Below are 14347 nucleotides of genomic sequence, written 5' to 3'. Positions count from 1 at the left end.
GATGGGAGCCCTGAGGCAGGAAGCACTGGGTGCTGGGAGGCCTCAGGCCAGGGAAATGGGCAGCAGCACCTAGAGGAAGGACAGTCCAGCACAGGTCTCATCGAGGACCGTCCTCTTCCCTCCTCCTCTCCTCCCAGAGGCTTGGATCCAAGTGGTGGTTAGGTGGCTAGATAGTCTATAATTAGTGCGTTTTCCATAATTTTAGTCTCAAGCTTGTTACTGGAAAATCTCATTAATTTTGAGTCTACTAATTTGGAATCTATGATCCTTCAGGCCAAGAGGCTGAACTGATGTTTAGAAAAATAAAGAACGCAAACAAGTTTTTGAGGCAGGCCCTACCACCCTTCTTGGGTTCTGATTTGTAAGTTCAGCTTGACAAAGGTAGTTGTCCTAAAGCACTGGGCCTGCAGTTGAGATAACCTGCCACCAGGTGGGTGATGAGACTTTGCCTGCCACTGGTGTTTTAAGTAGTCATTGCTCACGGACAGATGTTGTAAAGATTTTATATTCAATGATTCTTTCCCCCTCTTCTCCAGAGATGCAACTCCTTAAGAAAACAGTAAGGCAAACATAGAAAAAAGTGGCATAGATGGTTCTAAGTGGCCAGTGTTTAAAAGAAAACCAACAGCCAGCATATACAACTTGGAGATTTTCTTGATTTAACTGTTTTCCAGTCCTGGTTGCCACCCAACTAGGGCCTTATCCTGGCTTCAGGCCCTCATATCTCTATTGCATTTTTGACACTTGATGGAAGGAGCAGAGGAGTAAAGAGCAAAGAGTTTTATCCAAGTCAAAATTCTAGCTGTTGTAGCCGGGCCCAGTGGCTCACTCCTGTAATCCCAGCACTTTGGGAGGCTAAGGCGGGCAGGTCACTCGAGACCAGGAGTTTGAGACCAGCCTGGCCAACATGGTGAAACCTCATGTCTACTAAAGATATAAAAAATTAGCTGGGTGTGGTGGTGGGCACTTGTCATCCCAGCTACTCTGGAGGCTGGGGCGGGAGAATCGCTTGAACCCGGGAGGCGGAGGTTGCAGTGAGCTGAGATCATGCCACTGTACTCTAGCCTGGGAGACAGGGTGAGATGCTGTCTCAAAAAAACAAAACAAAACAAAAACAAAATTCCAGCTGTTTTGTTGGATTTTACTTACTTATTTATTTTGAGGTGGGTCCTGCTATATCACCTAGGCTGGTCACAGACTCCTAGGCTCAAGCAATCCTCCTCAGACAGCCTCCTGGGTAGCTGAGACTACAGGTGCATGTCACCATCCTGGCTAATTTTTTTTACTTTTAATTTTTTTTAGAGATAGAAGTCTTACTCAGATGTTGCTCAGACTGGCCTCAAACTCCCAGCCTCAACTCATCCTCCCACTTGGGCCTCCTGAGTAGCTGGGATTACAGATGCAAGCTACCACACCTAGCCCACCTGTTGTTTTAGTAATTCAACAAATTTATTCTAAATTTATATGGAAGAGTATAAGTTCATGAATAGCTAAGTCAATTTTCTTTATTTTAAGTTATTTTCTGACTATGTTATTCATTCACATGATTCAAAAGCCAATGCATCTACATTGGAGTAGTGTGGGAACAAAAAAAAATAAAATAAAGAACTAAAGGCCAGGTGTGGTAGCTCACACCTATAATCCCAGCCCTTTGGGATTGGGAGGCCGAGGTGTTTGAGTCCAACCTGGGCAACAAAGAAAGAATGAGTGTCTACAGAAAATTAAAACAGTGTATTATTCCACTCTTTGAATGTACCAGTCCCCTATTTTTGGAAGTTTTGTTTTTTTCCAGTTTGGGGCCATTACAACCAAGGCTGCAGTGAATAAACTTGTGTATATATCACTTTTCTTTATTCAAGTATTTCTATAAGATACATTCTAAAAAGTGGAATTCCTGGGTTAAAGTATATGTGAATTTGGCCAAGTCAGTTGTAAAGAAGTGCAAAGGGGGAGACTTACCCCAGAAGACAATAAGACAAGTCACAGAAACATAGAATAGTACAAGTAGACAAATAGACAAGTAGAACATAATAAAGAGCCCAGGAACAGGCCAGGCACGGTGGCTCACGCCTGTAATCCTAGCACTTTAAGAGGCACGGTGGCTCACACCTGTAATCCCAGCACTTTGGGAGGCCAAGGCAGGCAGATCACCTGAGGTCAGGAGTTTGAGACCAGCCTGGTCAACATGGTGAAACCCCGTCTCTACTGAAAATTTAAAAATTAGCCAGGCATGGTGGCACACACCTGTAATCCTAGCTACTCAGGAGGCTGAGGCACAAGAATTGTCTGAACCTGGGAGACAGAGGTTGCAGAGAGCTGAGATCACACCATTGTACTCCAGCCTGGGCTATGGAGTGAGACCCTGTCTCAAAAAAAAAAAAAAAAAAAAAAAGTGAAGATGATGGCTAAAAAATACAGGGTTTTGTGAGGGGTGATGAAAATGTTCTAAAATGGACTGTGATAATGGTTTTACAGTTCTGTTAATATACTGAAAATCATTGAATTATGTGCTTTAAATGGATGAATTGTATGGTATGTACATTATATCTCAATAAAGCTGTTAAAATGTGAGTGAAGAAAGGCTGGATTGTTTAGATAGTGTTGGAAATACTGGATCACTGTTCTCATAGAAAATGCAGTTGGGACTCTCCCTTACATCGTCTACAAAGATGGACTCCACATGGATTAAGGACCAAAGTGTAAAAGGCCACACTGTAAGGCTAGTAAAAGAAAAATGTAAGAGAACACCCATGTGACCTAGGGTTGGGGAAAGACTTAAAGAAGACCCTTGGCTGGGCGCGGTGGCTCACGCCTGTAATCCCAGCACTTTGGGAGGCCAAGGCGGGTGGATCATGAGGTCAGGAGATGGAGACCATCCTGGCTAACACAGGGAAACCTCATCTCTACTAAAAATACAAAAAATTAACTGGGTGTGGTGGCGGGCGCCTGTAGTCCCAGCTACTCGGGAGGCTGAGGCAGGAGATTGGCTTGAACCCGGGAGGCAGAGGTTGCAGTGAGCTGAGATCGCGCCACTGCACTCCAGCCTGGGAGACACAGCGGGACTCTGTCTCAAAAAAAAAAAAAGACCCTTGAAGTGCAAACTGTAAAACAAAATATGAATATTACTATATCAGTTCACTCTTCAATTATACACTATAGATATATTTAACATTGAAAAATTAATAAAACTCATAGATAGATGGTAGACTGGAAGGAGATATTTACAGTCCTTAAAACTGTTGAGGCATTAATATCTACAATATATAAAAAAACTCCTGCAAATCAGTAAGACCCAAGAGAAAAACGGGCGAAAGACATGCAGGGTTAATTTACAAAAGAGGAAGCCCAAATGGCTAACTAGTATATAAAGGAATGTTCAAACTCGCTAGTAATCAGAGAAATGTACATATAAATGACATACCAACTAACATCCATCAAAATGGCAAAATGAGAAAAGTGGATAACGCTAAGAGTTGTCAAGGGTGTGGGGGAATAAGAACTCTTGTGCAGTTCTTGTAGAAGTATAAACTGGCATAGACTTTTTAGCATTACTTAGTAAAAATGGGTATTCCTATGCCATTTGACCTCATGATACCATTCCTGGGTATACAGTAGACCCTTGAACAACACAAGTTTGAACTACATGCATCCACTTACATGCAGATTTTCATCCTCCTTTGCCACTACTGAGACAGCAAGACTAACCCCTTCTCCTCTTCTTTCTTCTCAGCTTACTCAACATGAAGACAAGGATGAAGATTATTATAATCCACTTCCACTTACTGGATAGTAAATATATTTTCTCTTCTGGCCAGGCGTGGTGGCTTATGACTGTAATCCCAGTGCTTTGGGAGGCCGAGGCGGGTGGATTGCTTGAGGTCAGGAGTTCGAGACCAGTCTGGCCAACATGGTGAAAACCCGTCTCTACTAAAAATACAAAAAAAATTAGCCAGGCGTGGTGGCATGTGCCTGTAATCCTGGCTACTCGGGAAGCTGAGGCAGGGGAATTGCTTGAACCAGGGAAGTGGAGGTTGCAATTAGCCGAGATTGTGCCACTGCACTCCAGCCTGGGTGACAGAGCGAGACTCCATCTCAAAAAAAAAAAAAAAAAAAAAATATATATATATATATATATATATATATATATATTCTCTTCCTTATGATTTTCTTAACATTTTGTTTTCTCCAGTTTAAGAATACAGTACATAATGCATATAACATACATATGTGTTAATTGACTGTTCGTTATCAGTAAGACTTCCAGCCAACAATAGACTATTATTAGTTAAATTGTGGGGGAGTCAAAAGTCATACACAGATTTTTGATCGCATGGGAGATCAGCACCCCAAACCTCACCTTGTTCAAAGGTCAACCATATATCTCCTAGAAATTCTCATACAAGTCCACAAGTAGAGACACATGAGGAAGTTCAACACACTGTTGCTTGTGGTAGCAGGGAACTGGAACCAACCTTGGTGTCCATCCCCAGGGGAACAGAGAAGCAAAATGTTCAGAATACGATGTCATCCACTGGAAACAATTAACCAGACATATATGCAGCAACATAGATAGACCTTAAAAACATGGAATTGATTGGCAAATAAAGAGAATGAGGGTTATAACACAATGCCTTTTATATAAGTTTAGGATGCATACATATTCAAAACAACATTATATCCTTAGCAAGGATATGCATACATTTTAGGACATGGAGCAAGCTCACTAGAGTGCCTGGGGATGAGGGGAGCAAGATAGATGGAGATGGAAAGGGGGATTGGAGAAGGAGCTGGAAAATAAAATCTAAGAGAGGCCTTGCTACCTTGCACAGGATAAGGATGATAACATGTTACCCCACGATTAACCTGAAGACCATAGAGGGAGAAGGAAAAAAAAAAAAGAATTAACAACTGCAGAGCCCGAGATCCTGGGCATGAAACATAACAGAACCTCCAGGGACTCAGTTTCCTCCTATTCAGAATGGGGATAATATGTAAGGTGGTTGTGAGGACTGTGATCATGTTGGGCAAGAGGCCTGGCCAGAATTGTTGTTCAATAATAAAAATAATGCTGATGATAGTACGCTATCCTTGCCGATAGTGTTCGCAGGTTCAGTTCTGCAGAGCTGCAGACCAGCTTGGTGTCAACACCTCTTGGTTTGCTCCCCAGCTCCTGGCTCTCTTATCTCCCTGGCCTCCTCATCTGGGCTGCAGCTAAATAGGAGAGATTTGCAAGGCAAGGTGAAAAGGTGAAAACCTGTGATTACATATATGTATATTTCTATGTTTATATTTATTTATTTCAATTAGAAAAAGGCTCTTCATCCTGTATTCACTGGCTGCTCCCTTTGGATCAATACTTTAGTTAGGTCTTTAGAGAAATGAAATTTATATTCATGCCCCGCTGTTCCCTTAGTAACAATCTCCGGCAATCAGATCTGCTCTCTGGTGGAAATGGCCTTTGGAAAGCGCTTATGCAGTGTGCAGTTGCACAATCTTACCTTTGCCAGAAACTGTTTTCTGATGTAGCCAGTATCTTTTCCAGAAAAAAAAATTAACTACATTTAAGCAGACTTAACAAGGTCTTAAAATAGATATAAAGTGGTTTCACCCCACAAGGGGAATTCTTAAAATACTAAAGTACTGTTTTTAAGCATAGTCAAGTACTTCAGAAACACTCATTTACATTGCAAACAATTTCTATGCTAATTACAAATGATTCTTTCCCAACCACTAGGTAATATTTTGTGTTACTGTATGTACCTGAAACGAATAATATTACTTCTCTTTCTTCTTCTTTTATTTTTTTGATCAATATTCATTATTCAAACTGGTATTTCCACAATTCTTCCAGATTTGCACTTTTATTGTATTTCAGGTGTGAATTTGAGAATCTAATCCCCATAGTATTGAGGTAAAACCACAAAAACAGATTTATCACAATCACTCCTCTAAAAAGAGACTTATTGGAGAATCAGAGAGTCTCAACCCTCTTTGTGGCTCTCAGATCCTCCAATAAGTCTCTTTCAAACATTCTATACTTCTCCAACAACTGAAACTCCCCATGCTGACTTTGCTTCTTTATGAAGAAAATGGAAGCCCTAGGCTGGGCGCGGTAGCTCACACCTGTAATCCCAGCACTTTGGGAGGCTGAGGCAGGCGGGTCACCTGAGGCCAGGAGTTCAAGACCAGCCTGGACAACATTGTGAAACCCTGTCTCTACTAAAAATAGAAAAATTAGCCAGGTGTGGTGGCGGGTGCCTATAATCCTAGCTACTTGGGAGGCTGAGGCATGAGAATCGCTTGAACCCGGGAGGTGGAGGCTGCAGTGAGCCGAGATCGTGCCATTGCACTCCAGCCTGGGTGACAGAGCAAGACTCCACCAGAAAAGAAAAAAAGAAAAGAGAAGAGAAGCCCTAAGATGCCCTCAATGGCAGACACCAAACTTATGAACTCATCTGCGTCTCTATTGCTTCCTCCTTCTACCTTTCCAGCCCCTTACCTTTCCAGCCCCCCTTTCAAGTTCCTCAACCTTTTTTTTTTTTTTTTTTTTTTTTTTTTTTTTTTTTTGAGATGGAGTTTCGCTCTTATTGCCCAGGCTAGAGTGCAATGGTGCAATCTCAGCTCACTGCAACCTCCGCCCCCCAGGTTCAAGCAATTCTCCTACCTCAGCCTCCCGAGTAGCTGGGATTACAGGCATGTGCCACCACACCTGGCTAATTTTGTATTTTTTTAGTAGAGCTGGCATTTCTCCATGTTGGTCAGGCTGGTCTTGAACTCCTGACCTCAGGTGATCCACCCATGTTGGCCTCCCAAAGTGCTGGGATTACAGGCGTGAGCCACCATGCCCAGCCTCAGTTTCTTCACTCTTAATGACCTTTCACTCTTCTGAATGAATTCTCAACTTACTCTTCTCCATCAGGTCCTTCCCACAAGGCATCAATTGGCTGCCAAGAGAAACCCTCAAGTCCACACCCCTCCAGCCACTCTAGACTCCCTCCTCCTCCCCTTCTTGCTCACATTTATTGGAAAAGCCAGCTTCTCATCTCCCACTCACTCCTTAGCCCACGCCCCCTGACTTTGCCATGGAAACGGATCATTTGGAGGTCACCACTGGTCTTGTTGCTAAATCCAGTGGACCCTCCCAGTCATTCCTTATTCCAGTGACCACTCTGCCTCTTGGTTTTCCTACCCTACTCAGCTCATCTCCCTCCTACCTCTCTGCAGGATTCCTCAGATTTCTTTGTAGGTTTCTCTTTGCTTCTCCTTTAAATGCTGGTGTTCCTAGGGCCCAGGTCCTCTGCTCCCTCTGCTTACATCTCCTGGGTGAGCACATCATGCCTTACCTTTAGTGCTCATTGATCACTTTGAGATCTGTGTCTGCAGCTCATGCCTCCCTCCTGAGCTCCAGACCTCAAGGCCCAGCTCCTTCTGGATGGCTCCTTGGATGGCTCCCAGGCCTCTCAAACTCATCATGTCTGAAACAGAACTCCCCAAACCTGCTCTGTCCTCAATATTCCGAGACTCGTATAACTAGCCAATAAACACATGAGATTTGTTAGGGCTTCCTTCTCTCTTATCACCAAAGGCCCCATCCCCAGTCAATCAATGAACACAAAGTCTTGTCCATCCTACCTTCTGTTATATCTTAACTCTGTCCACCTCTCTTCATCCTTACCCTGGTCCTAGCTACCATCATTCTCACCTAGGGTGGGGGGACCTCCTTCTGGTTTCCTGCATCCATCCTGACCCCTCCAGTCCGTCTTTCACACTGTAGCTGGAGAAGTTCCTCTAAAATACACATTGTTGGCCAGGTGTGGTGGCTCACGCCTGCAATTCCAGAATTTTGGGAGCCTGAGGCAGGTGGATTGCCTGGGCTCAGGAGTTCGAGACCAGCCTGAGCAACATGGTGAAACCCCATCTCTACTAAAATACAAAAAATTAGATGGGCATGGTGGTGCATGCCGGAGGTCCCAGCTACTCAGGAGGCCGAGGCATGAGAATTGCTTGAACCAGGGAGGCAGAGGTTGAAGTGAGACAAGATCGTGCCACTGCACTCCAGCCTGGACAACAGAGTGAGACTCTGTCTCCAAAATAAATAAAATAAAATAAAATAAAATAAAATGCAAAATGTTATTCCATAATGCTCTCTGCTGAGTGTCACTGCCTTCGGGTTAAAGTGCAAACTCCTTATTAATAGGCCCTTATTGCTCGATCTGACCTGGCCTACAGCTCTGGCCACATCTCCCTGCATAGTCCTCCTCTCTCTTCATGTCCCTTTCAGTTCCTTAGACCTACAGTTCCTTTTTGCTATCAGGCCTCTACACATACTATCCCCTATTGGACATTCTTAGCCTGGCCAACTTGCATTTATCAGCACGTGTGGGTGGTGTGATGGAGTGGACTGTGGAGAGAGGCAGGCATGGGTTTGAATTCTAGCTCTGTTCTTTTCAAGCTGTAAAAACTTAAGGATGTCAACCAACCTCTCGGAGCCTCAGAGTCCTCATCTGCAGACAGAGGCATCATAATATTCACCACGTCTCCATATGTTGATTTCTCTTTTCAATTATCTGACCCATCTCCACCCACCCACTCTCACCTGCTTTTTCTGGGAACTGACCCTTCTTCCCTATGCACACAGAGACCATGGTGGTTCCTGGCTGCCATGTTAGTCCAAAAGGACGCAGCCCACTCCCCACAGATGATTGGGCCGGAGGTTGGCACCATTAGCTGCTACATTCCCAATTAGGAATTGGAACCCAGAGAGAGTCACACTGGACTCTTTTCTCATACGGCTAGACTGTCTGTAGACCCAATGGCTCTATATCAGTAGCCATATGTTCCCGTGTGGCTGGGAAGCAGAAAAAGCTGGTCTGCATAAGAGTCTATGGAAGCCAATGCACAAAGGAAGCAAAGGCCCAGAGAGGAAGAGAGGGTGGAAACAGAGAAAGGGTCTTGTACATTTAATGTCCTGGTTTCATTGACCGATTGAGGCCAGCTGCCCTGAGCCTGTAAGAAATTCGCACCCGGCCGGGCGCGGTGGCTCAAGCCTGTAATCCCAGCACTTTGGGAGGCCGAGACGGGCGGATCATGAGGTCAGGAGATCGAGACCATCCTGGCTAACACGGTGAAACCCCGTCTCTACTAAAAAATACAAAAAACTAGCCGGGCGAGGTGGCGGGCGCCTGTAGTCCCAGCTACTCGGGAGGCTGAGGCAGGAGAATGGTCTAAACCCAGGAGGCGGAGCTTGCAGTGAGCTGAGATCCGGCCACTGCACCCCAGCCTGGGCGACAGAGCAAGACTCTGTCTCAAAAAAAAAAAAAAAAAAAAAAAAAAAAGAAATTCGCACCCTTAAACCAAAAAAAAAAAAATCTCCTTAAGGCCAGGTGTGGTGGCTCACTCCTGTAATCCCAGCACTTTGGGAGTTCAGAGGCTGGCTAATCACTTGAGCCCAGCAGTTCAAGACCAGCCTGGGCAACATGGGAAACCCTGTCTCTACAAAAAATACAAAAAAGTAGCCAGGCGCAGTGGCTGATGCCTATAATCCCAGCACTTTGGGAGGTTCACGTGGGTGGATCACGAGGTCAGGAGTTCGAGACCAGCCTGACCAACATGGTGAAACCCCATCTCTACTAAAAATACAAAAATTAGCCAGGTGTGGTGGTGGGCGCCTGTAATCCCAGCTACTCAGGAGGCTGAGACAGGAGAATCTCTTGAACCCAGGAGACAGAGGTTGCAGTGAGCCCAGATGGTGCCACTGCACTCCAGCCTGGGCGACAGAGTGAGACTCCATCTCAAATAATAATAATACTAAAATAAAAATAAAAATAATTAGGAGGGTGTGGTGGAGCGTGGCTATAGTTCCAGATACTCTGGAACTGAAGTGGGAGCCCAGGAGGCAGAGGTTGCAGCGAGCCAAGATCGCACCACTGCACTCTGCATCCAGCATGGGTAACAGAGTAAGACCCTGTATCAAAAAAAAAAAAAAAAAAAAAAAAACCTTAAAATAGCTAGCATGGATTTTTATTACATGAAACCAACAAAGTCCTAATTTACCTATTTTGTGAAACAATTATTGTGAAAATTAGAAATGAGATACGTACACATATAGTAGATTTCAATAAAAATATTAGTCTTAATATGTACTCAATGCATGAATGAGGCAAGGACTGAGGGAGGGATGTTGGAACTCTCTGCACCCATTTCTTTACAATAGTTTCAGAAACAGGGGCAGGGGCCAGTGCTTATCATCCCATATCATCCCATGAGATTTTTGTTTTGTTTTGTTTTACTTTATTATATTTTGGTAACTTTGAAAAGAGGACAAAATTACACATAATCTCACCCCATCAAATTGAAGCAGATATTTTTATTGCATACATACTTTGCATACTTATAATCATGGTGCACATTCCATTTTGTGTCTAGTATTTTTTACTTAATGTATAAACATTTTAATATCTCTACACAGACTTTGCAATCATTTTAATGACTGTATAATATTTAATAGTGTATTATCTAATTTATTAAGCCATCCCCTGTATAGATGTGATTTCTGGTTTTTTCTATTATAAATCATGCTGCAATGTACATCTCTGTGGATAGGTCATTTTTTTTTTTTTTTTGAGGTGGAGATCCCAGGCATTTGGGGGTAATGATAAAGATCCAAACACTTGGGTTCCAGGTCTTGGTTCCACATTTCACCAGCTAAATGACTCAGGTGGTTACTTGGGTACCTGAGACCTCAGTGTCCCCATCTGTTAATGAAGCGAATTGTCTCTGCTCTGGAGATGCACATTTGTCTTGAAGGTGAAGAGGAGCAGTAAATCAATTCTAAAGCTCTATTCTAAGCCATGATTCTTTTTAGCCCTATAAGGAAACAATAGTGCTCAGTACCGGCTCCATTTTTGCAAAGGAGCTAGAGGAATGGTGGCGGAGAGTGTTGAATCATAGGGTCTTACCCACTCAGCCGGTGCTAAGTGATTAGGGACCCACTCAACAGCAGATGAGGCCAAGGCAGGAGTGAGCCTCCAGATAAAATCCCCTTCTGGCCCCCCACCATCTGGCTCTATTCTGGAGGGCTAGCATGGTGGCTATCCCACTATTGCAGTGGCTGCAACAGCAGTGGCAGGATTCTTTGGCTTTAATCCACAACCCCTTTCTCCCCTAAACCCAGGCGGCCTCTGTAGGTTCCCATGACAACAGCATGCCTGGGAAGGACCAGCTTGAGGAAAAACCAGATTTTACTGTAAGAAAAAACTGGCCAGAAGCCACAGGCCGGGCAGGCTGGGACACGGGCTCTGCAGTGGGGCTGGGTCCTGGGACACGAACCAGAGAGAGGAGTGAGCACCAGCTCTGTGCTAGGAGCTGACACTTTTTGAGCACTTACAATAGCCAGATACTATTAAATGTGCTGTGTATGTATTGACTTATTTGATCCTCATGACAATGAAGTAGGCACCATAGGTGTTATCCCTGTTTTACAGGTGAGGTGACAGAGGTATGGTGAGGTTCAAACCTGGCAGTCTGACATCAGTGCCTGCATATGGACCCCTTGGAAATCAACTCTCATCTCTGCAGCCTCCAGCAATTGATAAATGACAGTTTCATTCTATCCTCACAACATTTTTCCAAGATTAAAGATTATTATTCCCATGAGGAACACATCTGTCAGAGAGGTTAAGCAATGTGTCCCAAATCACACAGCTAGCAAGTAATAGAGCTGGGATTTGAACTCAGATGTGTCTGAACCCAAAGCCCATGGTTGCTACTAAGATGCCAGGAAATAGATCTGAGCCTTCCTATCCTCCCATAAGCCTGGGAAAAGGGTCACGTAGCGTAGGCTAGCTTTAGAGATATGAGTGGGGTACATTTCTGTGTCCTCAGTGCCGTGCCAACCCTCTCCCAACACATACACACTCACACATGCACACACACATGCACGCACGCATGGGCGTGAACACAGGCCCTGGCAGGCAGACGCTGCCCTCCTCTCAGCCAGGAATGGGCCCGCCTACTCACAACAGGCTTCCCAGGCTGGTGAGCCTGCCCACACCTGATTGCCTCACCTGGGAGAGGCTGCTAGAAGGCATGGAAGGCGTATCTCCCCACCCCAACTCACTCTGTGTAACCAGGCTGGGGCTTCCCAAGGAAGTGAGAGAATTCCTGAAGTCTGTGAGACCCCTGGGATGTTTTGGGTTTTTTATTTCTAAACCAAGTGGGAGCCTAAACTTCAGAGCCTGGAGGACTCTTCCTATTGTTCTTCCAGTGTTTTGTGTTTTTTTTTTTTTTTTTGAGAGAATCCCGCTCTGTCACCCAGGCTGGAGTGCAGTGACGTGATCACAGCTCACTGCAGCCTCAAATTCCTTGGCTCAAGTGATCCTTCTGCCTCAGCCTCCCGAGTAGCTGGGACTACAGGCACACAGCACCATGCCCGGCTAAGTTTTCAATGCTTTTTGGTAGGGTCAGGGTCTCACTATGTTGCTCAGGCTCCAGTGTTAATTTTTTACTTAATGTATTGCATTACCTTTCTCCTGACTTGATTATTTTCTAGACGGTGGCCTTTGATTTGTTTTTTGTTTTTTTTTTTTTGAGACGGAGTCTTGCTCTGTCGCCTAGGCTGGAGTGCAGTGGAGCGATCTCGGCTCACTGCCACCTCTGCCTCCTGAGGTTCAAGTGATTCTCCTGCCTCAGCCTCCCAAGTAGCTGGGATTACAGGTGCCCGCCACCATGCCCGGCTAATTTTTGTATTTTTAGTACAGATGGGGTTTCACCATGTTGGCCAGGCTGGTCTCAAACCCCTGACCTCAAGTGATCTGCCCACCTCGGCCTCCCAAAGTATTAGGATTACAGATGTGAGCCACTGTGCCCAGCCACCTTTGATTTTTAAAAGTTCCCCATTTCCTGTGGTAAGTGCAGTGGCCCTCTGTCTATGTCTTTCTATCTTATCTCTGATAGACTAGTCCATATTTTCCACTGGGAGCTTACCTCTAAAATCACATTTGCATAAGATCAGTCATTCCACAGATATTGATCATATGGCTTCCCCTCAAAGGCAGGATGTACATGGGAAACTAAAGACACATTCAGACCCACCCCTTCCCACCCCTACTGAATTAAAGAGAGGCAACAGAAGCCTCAGGTTCTGCCAGGTTCTCCTGGAGATGGTGGGTTAGATAAGGGGAAGAGACCTGTTGACCTGTCTTGCTGCAGAAAGCTCTACACATTTGATTCCTGGAAGCAGAGCAAAGGTTCTATCCCCAACATCATCAGTCTGACCAGACTGGGGACCATCTAGTTTCCAGGGAAGCATCCACCTAAAGTCCTTGGGGGAGGAAATGGAAATTATCTTAAGAGGCTTGGACACCCCAGCTTTCTCCAGCCTCTGCAGACCCTGCCACGCCTGCACATAAACCCCATTTCTTCTCCATGCCAGACTGCAAAGAATTGGAGTAGCATACTGAGCACACTACAGTTTCTCCCTGGTGTAGATGTTACCCTTGAAACTCTTCTTTGGAAGACCCACACATCCATCCACAGGACAGCATGGACTCCAACGTGGGGTGGGTAAGAGAGAGAGAGGCTGCAGACTCAGAGAGAAGGAGAGCAAGGAAGTGAGGAGATGGGGCTGCTGGGAGAGAGAGCAGGGAGGTCAGAGTTGGGGACCATGCCCAAAATATGTCAATACCATGTCTGGTTTTTTCACTCTGGGGAGAGGAGACATCCCTGCTGCCTGCAGTACTGAGCACCTGTGCTCCCCACAAGCCCCCTCCACCTGGCCCGGGCACGCAGTGGGCATTTAGTAAGTGCACACTAGAGCTGGTGGTTATGTTGATAAGATGACGGAACACCACTCAGTCTGCAAAGTCCAGACTTCTGTCTCTCTCACCCCCTGGGAATTTCATAAATAAATCCCTGGAGCTGTTCCAAGAAGAATTTCAAGGCTTCTCTGTGTGTGTATGTGTTTCCAGAAACACAACAATTTTACATGATGCCTGGTGTGCAAACTCCTAAGCAAACCATGGAGAGGAATGAGGACTTGGGCATGGCAAAGAGGAGGTGGACAGACCGGGTCAGGCTGGGCTGGCGCAGGCCAGGAAACCAGCAGTCGACGGCGGCGGTTTGAGCCCAGGCTTTGCAGCTGGCAGCTGCTAACCTGGCTCCCCAGACGCCCAGTCTGCCCCAGGCTCAGATTGCCCAGCCTCCCCTCCCCCACCCTTGGGCTTTGGCAGGATTCTCCATCAGGTTTTTGCAAAGTGCTGGGGTCTTAAAATAGCATAAAGGCCCGCACAAGCACACACACACACATGCATGCACACGCACACACACATTTAGACTATAGTGTCAATTC

This window comes from Macaca nemestrina, chromosome 10 (genome assembly GCF_043159975.1).
Source record: "Macaca nemestrina isolate mMacNem1 chromosome 10, mMacNem.hap1, whole genome shotgun sequence".
Taxonomy (NCBI): Eukaryota; Metazoa; Chordata; class Mammalia; order Primates; family Cercopithecidae; genus Macaca; species Macaca nemestrina.
This window is presented reverse-complemented; position numbering follows the sequence as displayed.